The sequence below is a fragment of the Pleurodeles waltl genome, chromosome 4_1, assembly GCF_031143425.1.
Source record: "Pleurodeles waltl isolate 20211129_DDA chromosome 4_1, aPleWal1.hap1.20221129, whole genome shotgun sequence".
NCBI lineage: Eukaryota > Metazoa > Chordata > Amphibia > Caudata > Salamandridae > Pleurodeles > Pleurodeles waltl.
The window spans coordinates 113,230,527-113,248,225 of NC_090442.1; the positions used below are offsets into that span (position 1 = coordinate 113,230,527).

At 42.3% G+C, this 17,699-nt stretch overlaps 1 protein-coding gene across 1 annotated transcript in view; it reads left to right on the plus strand.

Moving 5' to 3' along the window:
* LOC138288467 (C-type lectin galactose-binding isoform-like) overlaps window positions 1-17,699 on the plus strand; it is a 112,376-nt gene that overhangs the window by 24,752 nt on the left and 69,925 nt on the right. The window contains exon 2 of the mRNA XM_069230022.1: window positions 10,475-10,522. The gene's annotated coding sequence lies outside the window, so the exon portion shown is untranslated. The remainder of the gene's footprint in view (window positions 1-10,474; window positions 10,523-17,699) is intronic.

A 17,699-nucleotide genomic window follows, 5' to 3' on the forward strand; every position in this document is an offset into this window, starting at 1 on the left:
AGAAAACTCATCTGCTTGGTCCAGTGACTGATAAAGTGGTAAAGTCCTATTACTTGCCGGCAGTCTTTATTACTCCTGGTCCTGATGTCCTTTTCCCATTCCTTACGCCCGTCCCTCCCCTCCTGGGCTGCCAGCCTTCATATGTATCGGAGCTTGGTAGTTCAGGGGGAATGCTGAGTAATTGCTGCTTATGAAGCCTCCAGCAGGAGGGGGACGGGCACAAGCATTCCTCTGTTCTTTTTTGTTCTGTGCATGAGATAGAATATCTCACCAGTGATAAATGTGACAAGGTCATCAGGACCGGGAGTAATGAAGATTCCAGTAAGTGACATTGCCAGGTCTACCAGTGCTGATAAATCTGAAAATGCATCTGAAGACGAGTTGATTCCAGCCACACTCCAGCCATGCAAGGCCACCATCATAGAGTGTAGCCCAAGGCAGCAACTGGCACTGCCTTTCGTTACACCAGATTTACCAAGCCACGCACGGCCATGCAAGGTGGCCTTGACTGGTTTGGTAAATCTGAATATTGGCATTGTGTGACCATGTGTTACCTTGTATTATGCAAGGGTGACGTAAAACATTGATACATTTGGTGCTAGGTGTCTTAATATTTCCGAATAGCCAACTTAAACCCTAATACACAAGCAATAATTTTGGATGTCTGGGCAGTGAAACCTCCAAGATGCCACAATGAATACCTGGCTATGGTTGTATCATGGCTGCCTGCTAGTCATCAACCTAAACCCTTCTGAACTACACAGAATGCTTTCATGCGTGAAAGATGCGTGAAGCAAAAAAAAGACTAGGCACATTAAGATAGTAGTAGGGGATATGTGTGCGGTACTGCAGTCCAGCAACATGTCCAATCCCCAACCTATGTTTATGAAAAATGGCATTTCAGTCAGATATGAATGATGCAATTAGATCTCTATATTTTTAAGCATTAGTGCCTTTAGTCAAAGTATTATGAACAAGGTCCTTTTAAGAATGATTTTGGTGGATGATATAAAGGATCCAAAAAGTTACAACAGATTTTGTTTCCTCAGTTTTACTGACTGCTTTTGTATTGTTTTATCTGCAGCGAAAACAAAACAAAAAATTCCCTTCACTCTGGACTGGAGCCAAACTCAACAGCTTACCACCCAAATTAAGTAGTGGAAACATAACTTCCTGAAAGCTGCCCTTTCTTCTGAAGCTCAAAGTGTGTTGAAATATTGTACTGCTCTGATGGTGTGAATGGGAAATCTTGCATGTTTATTCTGGTGACTCAAGCAAGGCATGCATGTGCCTTAAAAAGTTTGGTAGCTGAAAGTATACTTTTAAAATAGGATCATAAAGTGCATATTATGAGAAATACTAGCCGCCCAAGAGGTGGTGGAGACTGAGAGAGCCTCATAGCTGGAGTGGAGTCCATGTGGAGGGGTCGCAGGGATTCTCCTGGGGAGACCTATTGGGTGTGCTGTCATGGTTGGTGGATTTGCAGCCTTTTGAAGGGCTGTCTAGGTTGCACATGTGCACAAAATATGAATGCTTCTTGAACTCTTTTTAGAGAATGAAGCCTTGTTTCATTTATGGGTCTTACATTTGACCAGATGATTCATCTGCTCAATTATCGTTGACTTTTAGCTTCCAGCTGTCACGGCACACATTGAGCATGAGAGAGATGCTTAGCATGCTCCCTGAACGGTGGCATTTTCCTGTGTACATTACTCACTCACCTGAAAAGAAGTGTATTACAGTGGCATGGCTACTGGGACCAGGGCCGGCTTTAGCCCTGGTGGCACCCAGGGTAAGAATATTTGTTGGCGCCCCCCACCATGGATTCCTTCACTACCACCCTTTAACAGTGCCCCTCAAGTCTCCCTAATCTCTCTCTCAGATGCATTTAATTCATTTTATAGCACCTGTCATAACAGTGCAGGATGTCAGAGCACTTTACATTCCATATACATTACACAGAGACGATCCATTGTGTTTGCCAGTCAGTGTATAGGAAATGTTACAAGGGAAAGAGGACTACAAGTTGTAGGGGGCACTTGTCATCAACACTGGTAGGCAGTATGGTTTAAAAGTGCTTGGTCTGGAAAGGTACAAACTCAGATTTTAAAGGTAACACCAGGGTTGGGGGTTCTCCTTAATAATAATAATTGATTTCTACCCAAATTATACCTTTTTGCAACATTAGAAGAATGAAAGAGTGGGGGAAATGATAATGCTCTAATCTATACAGTTTGCATGCAGCTCTTGATGATAATTAATAGCTCACTGTTCAATATTAGTATTTTAACATATTAACTGCAAGTACAAAAGAATATCGCTGGCAAAAGCAGTAACCAGTAAAAATAATAAGTAAAAACGTTCTACATGAAATGTGCTATTGTGATCTGTGTGGTACACGCTGTTTGCAACAGGCATATTAACCCTCTCCCCTACTTTATGATGAGTAAAAAGTTCCACTAGACAAAACTCCGATCTGTCTCCAGGAAGAACATTAATCAACAGCGTTATCTTGACTTTTTTAATGTTGCCTGAAAACTGCTGTAGGAAAGTGATGTGGCAGCAGGTACTTTTAAAACCATAATATACTTGCAAACAAGAGCCCCCACCCAAAGTCAGTCGGGTGCGATGGCACAGCCACACTGCACTAGAGCCGGCCCTGACTGGAACAATATCTTATTTATATATTTTTTCTATGGCCATTCCAGTGGCTAATTTGATGCAGCTTCAAGCTGTTCACCTCTGTCTGTTCCTCTGACTTCGTTGTTCATTAGGAATGCAAATGCACCAGAGCTGGTTAGTGCTGTTCTGCGTAGCGAGCTCTTACCTCCAGGAAAACAGACCGGACTAATTACACACTTTTGTAGGATTGGGGCGATTGGGTGATTGAGTGATTCGCTACAAACCACAGGATGTTGTTCTGCGGCCAGGTGTCAAGCCTGGGTCTCCAGGTCCAAAGTCAGCTGCTCTAGATGGCACACCCTATCTCCACCCGAGAGTCTCTATAATCTTACCCTGTTGTGTTAACGGTGTCCGTCCATGTACAAGATGCCAAAGATGTTTATCATTATTTCAGTCTGGTACATGTTCAATATAGATTAGTGATTAACTTGCTTTTTTCTTATCTTGAAGACTCAGACACTTATTCACAGACAGCCTGAGTCTGAAGGTCTGGGTCTGGGTCTTCATGATAAGAAGACAGCGTCCTAATTATTGCTAATCTGTGTTGAGCACGTACCATGTTCGTAAAGTATCACTACAAAATGCCACTGTCACAACCTGCCATATAATGTCTTTGTAATTGGTTAGCCTTCTTCAATCCATTGTCTCCCCTCACTGTGAATGATGACAGTTTGCTAATGCACTTCAATCAGTCAATCAAATCTTATAAAGTGCACCTACTCACTCGTAAAGATCTCAAGGCGCTATGGGAGGGGTTGGATCCTCTGTGATTCAGGCAAAGAGCCAGGTCTTAAGGTCCTTCCTGAAATGAGGTAACAATGGTGACTGCCTCAGATGAAGAGACAAGGTGATCCAGCTCTTCGCCCTCAAGGTAGGCAAAGTATTCTCCTCCAGCTGAGGTCTTCTGTATGCGGGGTACAGTGGCCAGTGCCTATTGAGCAGAGCGGTGGAGTTCCATCCTGTCTGCCAGGGTCCCAGTAGGGGTTGTGGCAGATCATTGTGTGAGGGCAGGCTACTGTCCTTTGACATGTAAGGGTCAGGCCCTCCACCCTCCCAGCCCAGGAAGACCCATTCAATATGCAGGTGTATGCGAGTGTGACTGAGCATCCTGTGTTTGGGGTTTGTCTGAGTGAATGCACAAGGGAGCTGTCACTAAACCTAGCCAGACGTGGATTGTAAGGCACAGAAGGATTTAAGTGTAGAGAAATGCTCGCTTTCTAAAAGTGGCATTTCTAAAATAGTAATATTAGGTCCTACCTCACCAGTCAGCAGGACTTTCTATTACCATTCTGGCCATACTAAATATGACCTGGCTACTCCTTTCAGATCAGGATCTACCACTCAAAGAGTATATGAAGGTAGCCTTAATGCTATGTTAACAAAGGAGCAGGCCTCACAGCAGTGTAAAACAAATTTAGGAGTTTTACACTACCAGGACATGTAGAACACACATGTTCATGTCTTGCCTTTTACCTATATAGCACCCTGCCCTATGGGCTTCCTAGGGCTTACCTTCAGGGTGACTTATATGCAGAAATAGGGGACATTAAGGCTAGGCAATTACTTTTAAATGCCAAGTCAAAGTGTCAGTGAATCTGCAACAGGCCCTGCAATGGCAGGCCTGAGGCATGTGTAGGGGGCTACATATGTGGGTGGTACAACCAGTGCTGCAGCCCACTAGTAGCATTTAATTTACAGGCCCTGGGCACATGTAGTGCACTTGACTAGGGACTTACAAGTAAATTAAATAAACCAATTGGGTATGAGCCAATGTCACCATGTTTTACGGAGAGAGCATATGCACTTTAGCACTGATTAGCAATGGTAAAGTGTGCAGAGTCCTAAAGCCAGCAAAAATGAGGTCAGAAAAAGAGGAGGAGGAAGGCATAATGTTTGGGGGTGACCGTACAGAAAGGCCATTTCCAACAGTAAGCCTAATGTTATCTATTGGGAAAGAGACAGGCCTTGCAGTAGTGAAAAACAAATGTAAGAGTTTTGTCACTACCAGGACATTTAAAACTTAAAAGTACATGTTATACTTCTTAATTTCATATGACCTGCCCTCTGTGCTGTCCAGGGCCTACTTTAAGGGTGGCTTATATGCATTAGAAAGGAAGGTTTGGGCCTGGCAAAAGGTTTTTTTGCCAAGTTGAAATGGCCATTTAAAACTGCACACACTGGCTGCAATAGCAGACCTAAACATGTTTAAAGTGCTTCTTAAACGGATGGTACAACCAGTGCTGCAGGCCCACTAGTAGCATTCAGTTTATAGGCACTGGGCACAGGTAGTGCCACTTAATTAGGCAATTACAAGTACATTACATATGCTAATTGGGCATACACCAATTCTACCATGTTTTTGGGAGAGAGCACAAGCACTTTAACACGGGTTACCAGTCCTAAAGCCAACAAAAATTGAAGTCAGCAAAACAGGAGGATGGAAGACAAGTTAGGGGAGAACCAGGGCAAGGATGTCAGGTCTAATATTTATGCTGTATGATGTGGTGGGTCAAACAAAATGCAAAGGACAGCTGAACATATCAGTGAAAGAAAAGGTCCAACCAAAATTTCCTCCGAGTATATTTATTTAGGTATAGTTAGGCCAGAATTTCAATTGAAAAGTTGTTTTTTTGGTTTCTTAATAACTTTGGCATTTTTAAACACATCTTCACAAAATATAACTGTAACTCATGTATGCTGTGGCAGGCAGAAGCAAAATGCATATGACAGTTGCACATACCAATGTATAAATATATGTGTACTTTTGGTTAGTCAGAGTTTCCATTTTCTAAATGGGACAGGAGATGTTTCTCCTGCCATCCATTGTGGATTCACAAATCTGCTGTGCTGTGACTGGCTGACTGCCACACGCACCTTCCTGCACAAAAACAGTAATCAGAGGCATTTTTCTCTTTCTAATTGTTCTTCAAAATGCAGTACACTTAGTAAGAGGAAACAAAAAGGAAAAATGAATATATTTCTGCTTGTGCCTCTGGTGAGACGGTGAACAATTTGGAAGAATTAGCTCTAGGTCCCCTTGTCCTCTTCCCCTTCATCACTAGTGAGAATACCAAAGCAAACTCTCTGGCCTTCATATGAAACCAAAGAAGAAGCAGAAAAACATAAAAAAGCAGATTCCTTACGAACATGCAGTACCATAAGTGATTAATCCAAAACAGAAATCAAGAGAAATCAACAACGGAATGCAACATCCCCATCCCAAAGTTGGCATCATCACATAACACATTCTGTAACCTATAATGTTTCACAAAAGTATTAGGAGAAGCCCAGGTGGCAGCCCCATAGACCTCAGAAATGGACACCACCTTCAACTCCTGCGAGGAATCTGCAACCCCCCTGGAAGACCAGCCCTGAACTCCAGCTTTGGTAAGCTAAAAAAATCAACTGCTTGGTCAAGTGACTGATAAAGTGGGAAAGTCCTATTACTTGCTGTCAGTCTTCATTACTCCTGGTCCTGATGTCCTTTTCCCATTCCTTACGCCTGTCCTTCTCCCTCCTCGGCTGCCAGCCTTCATATGTATGGGAGCTTGGTAGTTCAGGTGGAATGCTGAGTAATTGCTGCCTATGTAGCCTCCAGCAAGAGGGGAGGGCACTAGCATTCATCTGTTCATTTTTGTTCTGTGCATAAGATAGAATATCTCACCAGTGATAAATGTGACGAGGACATCAGGACCAGGAGTAATGAAGATTACCAGTAAGTGACATTGCCAGGTCTACCAGTGCTGATAAATCTGAAAATGCATATGAAGACGAGTTGATTCCAGCCACACTCCAGCCATGTAAGGCCGCCACCATAGAGTGTAGCCCAAGGCAGCAACTGGCACTGCCTTTCGTTACACCAGATTCGCCGAGCCACGCACGGCCATGCAAGGTGGCCTTGACTGGTTTGGTAGATCTGAATAATGGCATTGCGTGGCCATGTCTCACCTTGTATTGTGCAAGGGTGACGTAAAACTTTTATACATTTGGTGCTAGGTGTCTTAATATTTCCGAATAGCCAACTTAAACCCTAATACACAAGCAATCATTTTGGATGTCTGGGCAGTGAAACCTCCAAGATGCCACAATGAATCCCTGGCTATGGTTGTATCATGGATGCCGGCTAGTCATCAACCTAAACCTTTCTGAACTACACAGAATGCTTTCATGCGTGAAAGAGGCATAAAGCAAAACAAAGACTAGGCACATTAAGACAGTAGTAGAGGATATGTGTGCGTTACTGCACTCCAGCAACATGTCCAAACCCCAACCTATGTTTATGAAAACTGACATTTCAGTCAGATATGAATGATGCAAATAGATCTCTATATTTTTAAGCAATAGTGCCTTTAGTCAAAGTAGTTCGAATAAGATCTTTTTAAGAATGATTTTGGTGGATAATATAAAAGAACCAAAAAGTTACAACAGATTTTGTTTGCTCAGTTCTACTGACTGCTTTTGTATTGTTTTATCAGCAGCGAAAACAAAACAAAAAATTCCCTTCACTCTGGACTGGAGCCAAACCCAACAGCTTACCACCCAAATTAAGTAGTGGAAGCATAACTTTCGGAAAGCTGACCTTTGAAGGGCTGTCTAGGTTGCAGATGTGCACAAAATATGAATGCTTCAAGAACTCTTTTTAGAGGATGAAGCCTTGTTTCATTTTTCGGCTCTTGCATTTGACCAGACGATTAATCTGCTCAATTATCATTCACTTTTAGCAGTGGTAAAGTGTGCAGAGTCCTAAAGCCAGCAAAAATGAGGTCAGAAAAACAGGAGGAGGAAGGCAAAATGTTTGGGGGTGACGCTGCAGAAAGGCCATTTCCAACAGTAAGCCTAATGTTATCTAATGGGAGAGATAGGCCTTGCAGTAGTGAAAAACAAATTTAAGAGTTTTGTCACTACCAGGACATTTAAAACTTAAAAGTATGTGTTATACTTTTTAATTTCATATGACCTGCTCTCTGTGCTGTCCAGGGCCTACTTTAAGGCTGGCTTATTTGCGTTAAAAATTACGGTTTGGGCCTGGCAAAAGGTTATTTTGCCAAGTTGAAATTGCCATTTAAAACTGCACACACTGGCTGCAAAGGGCTTCTTCAGCGGATGGTACAACCAGTGCTTCAGGCCCACAAGTAGCATTCAGTTTATAGGCCCTGGGCACAGATGGTGACACTTCATTAGGCAGTTACAAGTAAATTAGATTAGCTAATTGGGCATACACCAATTCTACCATGTTTTTGGGAGACAGCACAAGCACTTTAGCATGGGTCAGCAGTCCTAAAGCCAAAGAAAATTGAAATCAGCAAAACAGGAGGCTTGGAGGTAAGTTAGGGGAGAGCCATGGCAAGGATGTCAGGTCTAATATCTATGCTGTATGCTGTGGTGGGTCAAAACAAAATGCAAAGGACAGCTGAACATATCAGTGAAAGAAAAGGCCCAACCAAACTTTCCTCCAAATTATATTTAGGTATAGTTGTGCCAGAATTTCAATTGAAAAGTTGTTTTTTTTGTTTCTTAATAACTTTGGCATTTTTAAACACATCTTCACAAAATATAACTGTAACTCATATTTTCTGTGGCAGGCAGAAGCAAAATGCATATGACAGTTGCACATACCAATGTATAGATCTATGTGTAGTTTTGGTTAGTCAGAGTTTCCGTTTTCTAAATGGGACTAGAGAGCTTTCTCCTGCTATCCATTGTGGATTCACAAATCTGCTGTGCTGCGACTGGCTGACCATCACACAAACATTTTTGTTTAAGTCACAATTACACGCATTTGAAGTGAGCACCCTGTTAAGAAAAAATAATATGAAACACCCAGAATTTAAATGAATATGAGAATGATTTTTAGTACACAGTTCTGAAATGCTGTGCAGGATTTATGAACTCCAATCTCTCCCTGAGTCCTGTCAATCTTATGGGGGTCCTGATTTTATTTTCTTCCTTAGTGAGAGCTAGCATCAAGCCATCTTGGTTTTCTCAGTGATGTGCTCTTTTAGGTTGAGGTCGACATCCAATGTGAATTCTAGTGACCTTGGATTGGGTGACATGCTGGATGTAGATTTTTATGTTAACAATATGAAAACAATTTCTGAAAAAATGAATCCTTCATATGAAATATACTAACCAAAACAGTGACTGTACAATCTTGTCATGTATGTGGCTCTCTAAGCACCTCCTCGAAATGTATCCTAAAATCAATTGAAAAACACCCAGGTTATGTTCTGTAGTGCACTGTATTGCACTGTAGACAAGTAAATGGGACTCTGTGGAGACTTTGCGAGGCTGTCATCAAATTACACAGAATTGCATTATATTTGTGTTATGTTATAAAACCAATTACAGCACCAAGATAGCTAGTGTTATGTTGGAGGAGGAAGATTAAAGGGGCTGCACTGTTCCTAATCCCCGAACTGACAGACACCACACAAGAACCAATAACCCAGATGCCCGTGGTCAGCCACAATCTCATCAGACACGAAATCACTTTTTCAGATACGGCTGGCCAGAGCAGCACCTAAGATACCACACCCATCTTCTCCAGCCATGGCTGCCACATGCAATAATCACTGTCTTGTAAGGTTTCTCTCCCCAAAAATCCAGCACTTCAAGCTGCAGTAACACCTCTCCTACCACTACTTCAAGCTACCCTATCTCCTCTTCTACCACCACTTAAAGCTACCACACTATCTGTTCTACCAGCACTTCAAGCTACTGCACCTCCTCTCATACCACCACTTCAAGCTGCAATACCTCCTCTCCTACCACCACTTCAATCTACCTTACCTCCTTTTCGACCACCATTTCAAGTTACCACACCTACTCTGGTACCACCGCTACAAGCTACCACACCTCCTCTCCTACCACCACTTCAGGCTACCATACCTTCTGTTCTACCAGTACTTCAAGTTACTGCACCTCCTCTCATTCCGCCACTTCAATCTACCTTACCTCCTCTTCGACCACCATTTCAAGTTACCACACCTATTCATGTACCACCACTACAAGCTACCACACCTCCTATCCTACCACCACTTGAGGGGACCTTGCCTCCTTTTCTACAACTTCTGGCAATTGATCTTTCGATCCATATCTTCAATCAGCAACTAGCGGCAGTCGCTCTCCTCACCTCTCACGTCTTGAATTTTTCTGTTTATCATTTTCCTTATAGTTTTCTTCAGACTAATTCCAGCATATAAGGGGATGTTTCTTTTATGAACCTTTTGCTGGTAGATGGTTAGAATTAGCTTTCCATACTAAAATCACAGAATTACCTGCAATCCAAAAAATGCCAAATGTCCTTTTCCTGCTTCAAGTATCCCAGGTCAGACATATAAGCCTTTTACTCCATAAAGAATGATTCTTCTGACCAGGAAACAAATGACCTCAGGCCAGTATTGAGGCAGTGCAGATATTTAAAAGGTGTTTTCTGTTTTCTAAATGTCCAGGTTTACACCAGATAAATACAGTTGTCATTTAGAGCCCAGGGCAGCTGATACTACCCCTGTCTTGTCCTTTGCTTTCCCTGAAACTGCATTAGCTATCCCTGTTCTTAAGGTCATGAAAGCAGAGGCAAAAAGAAAAAGTGAACAAGACTCTAAAATGCCTCAGTCTAGTTTCCTGCCCTTGTTCTTCCCCAAACTATGCTATCATGTAAAAGAGTTTGTGAACTAGGCTCATTTCTTCATAGCTGAGGATATATTGCCTTTTTAAGTCCTACGTTTTTGTTGTACTGCACAGCAAAACCATAAACAATTACAAATCTCTTTCCTTTATTTTCCCTTTTCAGAAACAATGATGACATTTCTCCTGCTACTTGTGTTTTTGGCTGTGGGAGGTTTGTTGCACATTTCAAAATGTTGTTTATTTTCTATCAAATGATTTGCTAAATTAAACATTGCATCGTTCAGATACAACTGTAATTATGCAGATACTATCTGTAATATGGGTGTCAGCCTGTGAACTATGGGAACATGTCCCATCTCGTCACCATTGAGTTGACTGTCTCTTCTATTACTCCATGAAGACTAACGCAGCTATTGCCCTGGAAGGACTGTCTCCACTGTGTCATTAGGGGTGGGATCCATGATGCCATTCAGAGGGACCCCATTCAGTCTTAAACCTATGTATATCTGTGAGGTATGATGTCTGGTGCTACACATCAATTCTGGACGGGGCCCAATCATTTTGCGTTATACAACTAATCAGTGGGACCTGAGTGTAAAACGGTGACACGTAAGCACATTTCGGGCATGTGTAGACCAAAGCTTGTATTATCCCTAACAGCCGTATACTGTGCTTGGAGCTGAAGCATTCAATGGTACAGAATTACAATTCTGTAATCTCTCTTTTTACAGGTCCCTGAATTTAACTGCCCATAACCCTGCTTATTTCTGTCCATGGCACTTACCTAAAAAGTGCCTGAGGCATTATGGGTAATTTACCCCAACCCTCTACAACCCTCTTACAAGAAGCTTGCACCACCATTGCACTATTATTTTTTATGCTCTGGCAGGGAATTCCGTACTCCATATTTACAAGGCAACGCATTTGGCCATTACTTTTTGTAGGTCTGTGTCAGAAAATACCTGCGCTTGAACCGGCTTTGCAACGCAGTTTTTAATTGATGCAGGGTAGACATTCCTTTGTAAAATCTTACTTACAACTGACACAGTGATGGCAATGTGTGAAGCATCTTTTAGATGCATCAGGGTAAGTCTGTAATGCATCAAATGCCTGGGCCTCTGCAACCCAGGCATAGAAAGTGACACAGTGGCTGTGGAATAGGAATCTTGCCAGCTGGAGTCACTTAACACTCTGTAATACTCTGTAATAAGTAAGCAATTCCCATTCACTCAACTAGTAGTAGGTCCACACATTTAACAATCATGTAGTATGACCCCTTGACCAACCTGGGACCATGGCACCTCTGATATTATCATCCATTGCAGCAATTCAGTGTGACACTGTGTTCTCAATGTAAGGGACAGGGCAGGATTACCACATATCCATATGAGAATGGGTCCCTAAGTCCAGCCAAGAGTAGGTACATACAAAGGGTAGGTAACATATTAATTGCCACTTTACATTACATCATTTACTTGTATCTACTCACAAGGTGAGTTTTCCACAATTTCACACTCTATTACATCAGTCCCCAAACATTAGGCCAGCTGCGTCATTCAGAACCAACACCTTACCTCTGTTTTTTGATGCATTGTTAAAGTTGCATTTATAGTAAGCCCAACTTCCGCAATGTGTTGCGGTATCCTTCCCACAGATTTTCTGTGCACCTTGGTAGCTTGCGAGATGATGTGCCATACCATAAATATGGGTCATTCATCTCACTGGATTCTGTCGTAGTGCAGTGCAAGTTTCTTTGACGCATCCCACCCGCAAGGCAGCAATGAGTTACGTATTCAAAATATGCCCCTGAATTTTTCTGGGAACTGATGCATTCCTATAACTTCATCTCCTCCTCCCTTCTAAATTTTGATTGGTTGGGGGAGCTACTGGTGTGACCAAGTCCTGCAAGCCCTGCCTCCGAGAAGACTGTCAGTCATGCAAATGTTTGCTCAATGCAGTCATTAGCTGCAACGAGGGCCTCAATTCAGGCTCTCACCTTAGCTAATGGTAGACTTGGCATATATGCATGTCATGTTGTTGGAGGGAGGCTGAGCAATCACTGTCCTTTCACATGCATTGTGAATGTAATGAGAAAATGCAGCATTATTCATGAAAAGTGAAGAGGTTTGCTCTCACACTTGCACATTCAAGTATTCTCCACAGCAGTCCTTCAAATGCTTAATGCCTGAGACGACCCCCCCCCCGTCCCACACAGGAAACAGATGTGGCAGGCATCAAGGTCAGATAATCATAATCTGTCAATCGTGACAAATTGTGATAGTCCCTACTGCTGCCTTGTTCCTTCCCCAATGTTTAAGGTGGAAGTGAAGCCGTAAAAGAAAGTATTTTGAGATTTGAGAGCCCCTCTAAACACTAGGAACAGTTTCCTGTAGAAGCAGCGTGGGTTTGAAGCTGGTACTCACTTTTTAAAACTACAAATATGTTGTTACCCTCCAAAGCTCCAATAGTTAAAATAAAATTGCAAAACATTTGCAACTTCGCCTACCAAACTTGCTAACTTACAAGGGGCCACATGTGTCACCTGGTTTTATCTCCCTTCACACGTTCACCAGGTGTGGAGTGTGATGGGTTCATTTTAGTTAGTTGCTTGGGAACACTGATAGCTTAGCTTAGGCTTGCTGTCTGTGCCCATTTACCCAGTTATCAGGCTATGTTGTTTTTATTCATTTTGTTTTCTAATACCTTTAGTGGTATTGTTTTAATTTCATTATCAGCCACTATTCTGCAAAAGCGTCATTATCAGTGCTATGGATGACATACTTTGCATCATGTTCTTTTCTTCGGAATCAGAAGAGCGGAATGCGAGGCACACAGTATATCGCCGGCCCTAAGACTGCTTTAACAGTCCAGTGCTTAGGTGCATACCTGCGCCAGGCTTCTGTAAATGAACATAAACATGTCCCCTATAAAAATATCTTGTAGGAGAAAGGGCATTAGAGGGGGTTCCTGCTAAAATCTCCATCTTGTGCCTGGATACCCTCCAGGGTGATAGGCAGCTCTTTAAAAAGTCCATGATTGATTGATCTCTGCTGCATGTCGAGCTTTGGCAACCTCAGCCTTTGTACCAAGGTAATGGGGGTGGGGTGTGCTTCTCAGGGCATTGTATGGACAGAGTTGGCTTTCATCGCCATGCCCTCGCTTAGGGAAAAGAGATTAGGCTTTTAGGTCGGAACTGTATACTCAAGTTATTTCAATATATTTGGGTTGTTTATATTTACATCTCTAACTTTCACAGCCCTGAATTTGTTATTCCTCAGTATCCTAAGTATTGCAGTTTATGCATTTTATCATAGATTGCAATCTTTTTAATAAATGCATTGAAAACTGCCCTGCATCCCTTTACTTGCCTATATGTGTGTAAGAGACTTGTGTGTGGAAAGAAAAGGAAAAGGATTGTTTCCTGAGGGGTCCAGAGTTCCATGCAAGGCTGCCACAAATCACCTTTACCAGTTGGGTTTTGGTAAGGTGCTGCTAGTGAGCCAGGATGGTTCGGCTGACAGCTGCCAACTGGTGTGGGAGTGACTCGGTCATCTACAATGCAGAGGTGCTGCCGCCCCATATCCAGCTGTCTCACTGTTATGCAACAGGAGCTGAAATCACATGGTGGCAGGAAAGACAGATGGAAAGCACTGCTCACAGTGGCGTTCCAACTCTATTTTGGTGGCTGTAAGCATCCGGTGCCAAAAAAGGGGCGTCAAAACACCTCAGGGCGTCTGTGACAGACTCAGCGCCCCTTTTTGTTTTGGAGTGGGGAGGGGTCATGAGAGGATTTGTGGATAGTCCTCAAGTACTGTACCAGGCCAGCCAGCTATTATCCTGTCCTTAACACCGTGCTTCCCCCTTGTGATCCTGCAGAGTCACATGCCCTGTAGAAATATTTTGTCCACACTATAAATCAGCTGCTCCATGACAATCATTCTGAAAGGAATCACTAGAAAATGAAAACCCCTTGCTCAGACTTTGAATCATATGTCCAATTACTTCATGTTTGCGTAGTTTGATTCAACCTAGTGGAGTTCCTTTCACCCTTTAATCCTCTATTTAGTAAGTCATTTACCCATTCATCTCTTTACCTATCCATAGATCCTTTACACTTTCCATTCCATCAATGTATCATGTGCCTGTCTGTTAGAAAGAGGATTATTAGTTTGGTTGGATAGTGTCCACAACATGACATAATGAAACAAATCTTGCTACTAACATAACCTAACACACTGCAATACAACACACGCTTCAAAGCACAAAAAGCTCATATTCCATCTTGTTGTCTGTGCATTGTGCCAATAATAACCTCCTTTTTTAACAATATGTAGGGCTCACTTCAAAGTTTGCTATTTGAGGAGAGATAAGTAGTTTTTTAAAATAATAAAAAAAATGCTTGTTGACCAAATGGGCCATTTTTTAATGCTATGAGGAAGAGTTGGGAGATAGCAAAACGGATAACGGATTTAATTAAATGTGAATTGTTTATATTATGAAGTGTGGATGGGGGCTGAATATGTGTTTTTATGTGGATATGGTGCAACCAAATTTGGATGTAATTAAGAGACCTGGATGGGTATTTTATATTTTCCTATTATTGGTTGAATCCCTTCAATGAACAATGTTGTTCTATAAGGTAAGACCCCCCCTCTCTGCTTTGTATTATGAAATTTACTAGGTAACTGTCAGAACACGACTCAGTCAACATCAATTTCAGAAATAAATAAAAAAGAAACCTGTCTCTGTGCTCGAGGCGCGTGTGATCATGGATGGGTGCAGTATAAGAATGCTTGTTACAAGCGATTCTACAATATAGTGTCTTGGCCAGAAGCAGATGTAAGAGTGCCTTGCATGCTCTAATAAATGCAAACCTTCTTTGCCAAGGTTTTACATGGGTTCTTGCATGACACAAAACACACCATGAATGTATTAACCGTTTTAAAGGCTTGCAGATGCAGTGCTAAATTACGTTTACTAAAGGTGCACACTTTACTAAAAAAGGGCTATTATAATCTATTGAAGATGATATGCTGATCACATCTCCATGTCCTTTACATTATGCCATGTAAGTTATTACATTTCTAAGCTTATGTTTAATAATTATGGCTTCTTATCAATGTTCCATCTGTATTCCACGTATGCATATTAGTGATGCTCACCATTGCCATTATGATAAGATTTAGGTGAACAAATCATTATGTCCTGTATATAGGCGTAAGGATGTACAAAACATTCCGTTCAGCTGGTGGAAATGGTTGAATTTTGGCGACTCGTTGTTTCTTTTGTATAACAAAGTTACAGCTGAATTCCACCAATTGGTGAGTGGCAGAATTTTTCCTCATGTGCGGGTCCAGGATGGGAAGCTGGTGAGCACGAGTGAGATATTCTGTCCCCTTAGCGTGATTTCTGCTCGCTAGGAGGAAATATAACAATAATTTTTTAACTTTGAAAACTCTACTTGAGCAGCAGCAAAATGAACTCAAGTAGTTGGACTCTCTGGCTCACTTTGTGGTGACGTTCACATACAGATTCTTTAGTGCAGAACCCGCTTTCAGCACAAAATCACAGCATGAGCAGCGCAGCGCGCCAATTTCTACCTGTTGGCAGAACTGAAGAATTTCACAGAGTTGAATTCTATGAGTTACGCCCACTCCTAATTTGTATACATGTTTTCAAGCTACTCTTCATACACTTGTCACTATGGCAATAGCATCTTCAGTAAACAAGCATTGGCAATGACAAGAGCCAACATTAAGATCAAGAGCAGCCCATCATTAAGGGCTGCGGGCCACACACCCCACCTTTTTGGCAGACATGAAGAGCTTCTGTGTGGCTGAGCAAAGGTCAGTCTGACAGATACTCTTCATGTTCAGATCAGGCAGCCAGGTGTTTGACATGCCCTAAATATGCAGGCACCTGGTTTCCTGAGGTGAATTTTTCATGGTTGAAGATCTCACAACTCTGTGGGTGTGACCTTTTCAGCCTCGCAAAGTCCTGGGAGTATCTTACCTCATGACAAGGGAGAGTGTTACTGTTAGCCTTGCACCTGGGCATTTTAGTATTGAGACCTGGAGTTCCCAGAGCTGAGCATCTATCAATAACACCCTGTCACAAAGTGAGATGGGGTCTACAAGTCTCACTGATCGGGCCTGGGTGCTTTAGTTTTAAGCCCTGAAGTGCCTACGGCCGTGTATCTATCATTAACACCTTATCACAAAGTGAGGTGGGGTCAACAAGTCTCACTATCCATATCTCACTCTTTGACAAAGTAGGGACTGCTGACTCCTCTCATTGGTGACAAAAGTACAAATCCTGCACCAACATCAAGGCCAAAATCTCTGCTGCATTCGGTAAGCTATTTTTATTTTAATGTTTAATGTTTAATGTGTGCATGCATGTGTGTACGTATGGATGTATGTGCATATGTGAGTGTGTGCTGTGAATTGGTGCGTGTTTGTGTGTGTGTGAGTATGTGTGCTTGTGAATGGAGGGTGTATGTTTGCATGCCTGTGAAAGCTTGTGGGTGTGAGTCAGTGTGCATGTAGATGGTTGCATGTATGCCCCCCAGCTTGAATTAGCGGCCACCACTTTATAAGAATACATGCAACCTATCACTCATCCATGCACACATACCTTCATTCATTTTCTCACGGACTCATCCTTGAATTTGCTAATTTACTCATGTGCAATAAAACATTCATGAAACTCCCTAAAGCACATGGATGACAAATAAAAAAATTATTAACGTAGAAAAAAGAAAACGAAGAGGTTGGTGGCCATCTTTCAGTGACCAAGAACTTAGAGAAAATCATCACTAGATGCTTTGCTTGATACTTCAACAACCAACAACATCTCAGCAGCACTCAGTCTGGTTTCAGATCCACCACAATACAGACACTACCCTCATTGCCACCATGGATGACATTTACATAACTCTAGATGTAGGTGAAAGAGCGGCACTAATTCTCTCTGGACCTCGCCACAACATTTGACACAGACTTCTACTCCATCCTTACCCAGTACATGCATGGCATCTGCATCCAAGGACATGTACTCTGAAATATCTGCTTCTTTCTGACTGATAGTCAGCCTGGCACGGTAAACCTTGGATGCCTGTGACCGCATCTGCAGAGTTCAGAAAAGATTCTCAATGAGCCTCTTCAACACACACTATCCGACATCATCTTTTCTAACAACGTCAATGTCCTCTCCTATGCTAATGACACTCAGCTCATTATGTCCCTCATGGACAAAATACAGAGTACCTGGACTGAAATCGTCTACTGGATAAAGGTCAACTGGCTGTCTGAAGCTGAAAAATGACAAGTCCGAAATCATCATCTTTGGGAAGAACACTCTGCTGTCGGATTCCGCCTGCTGGTCAA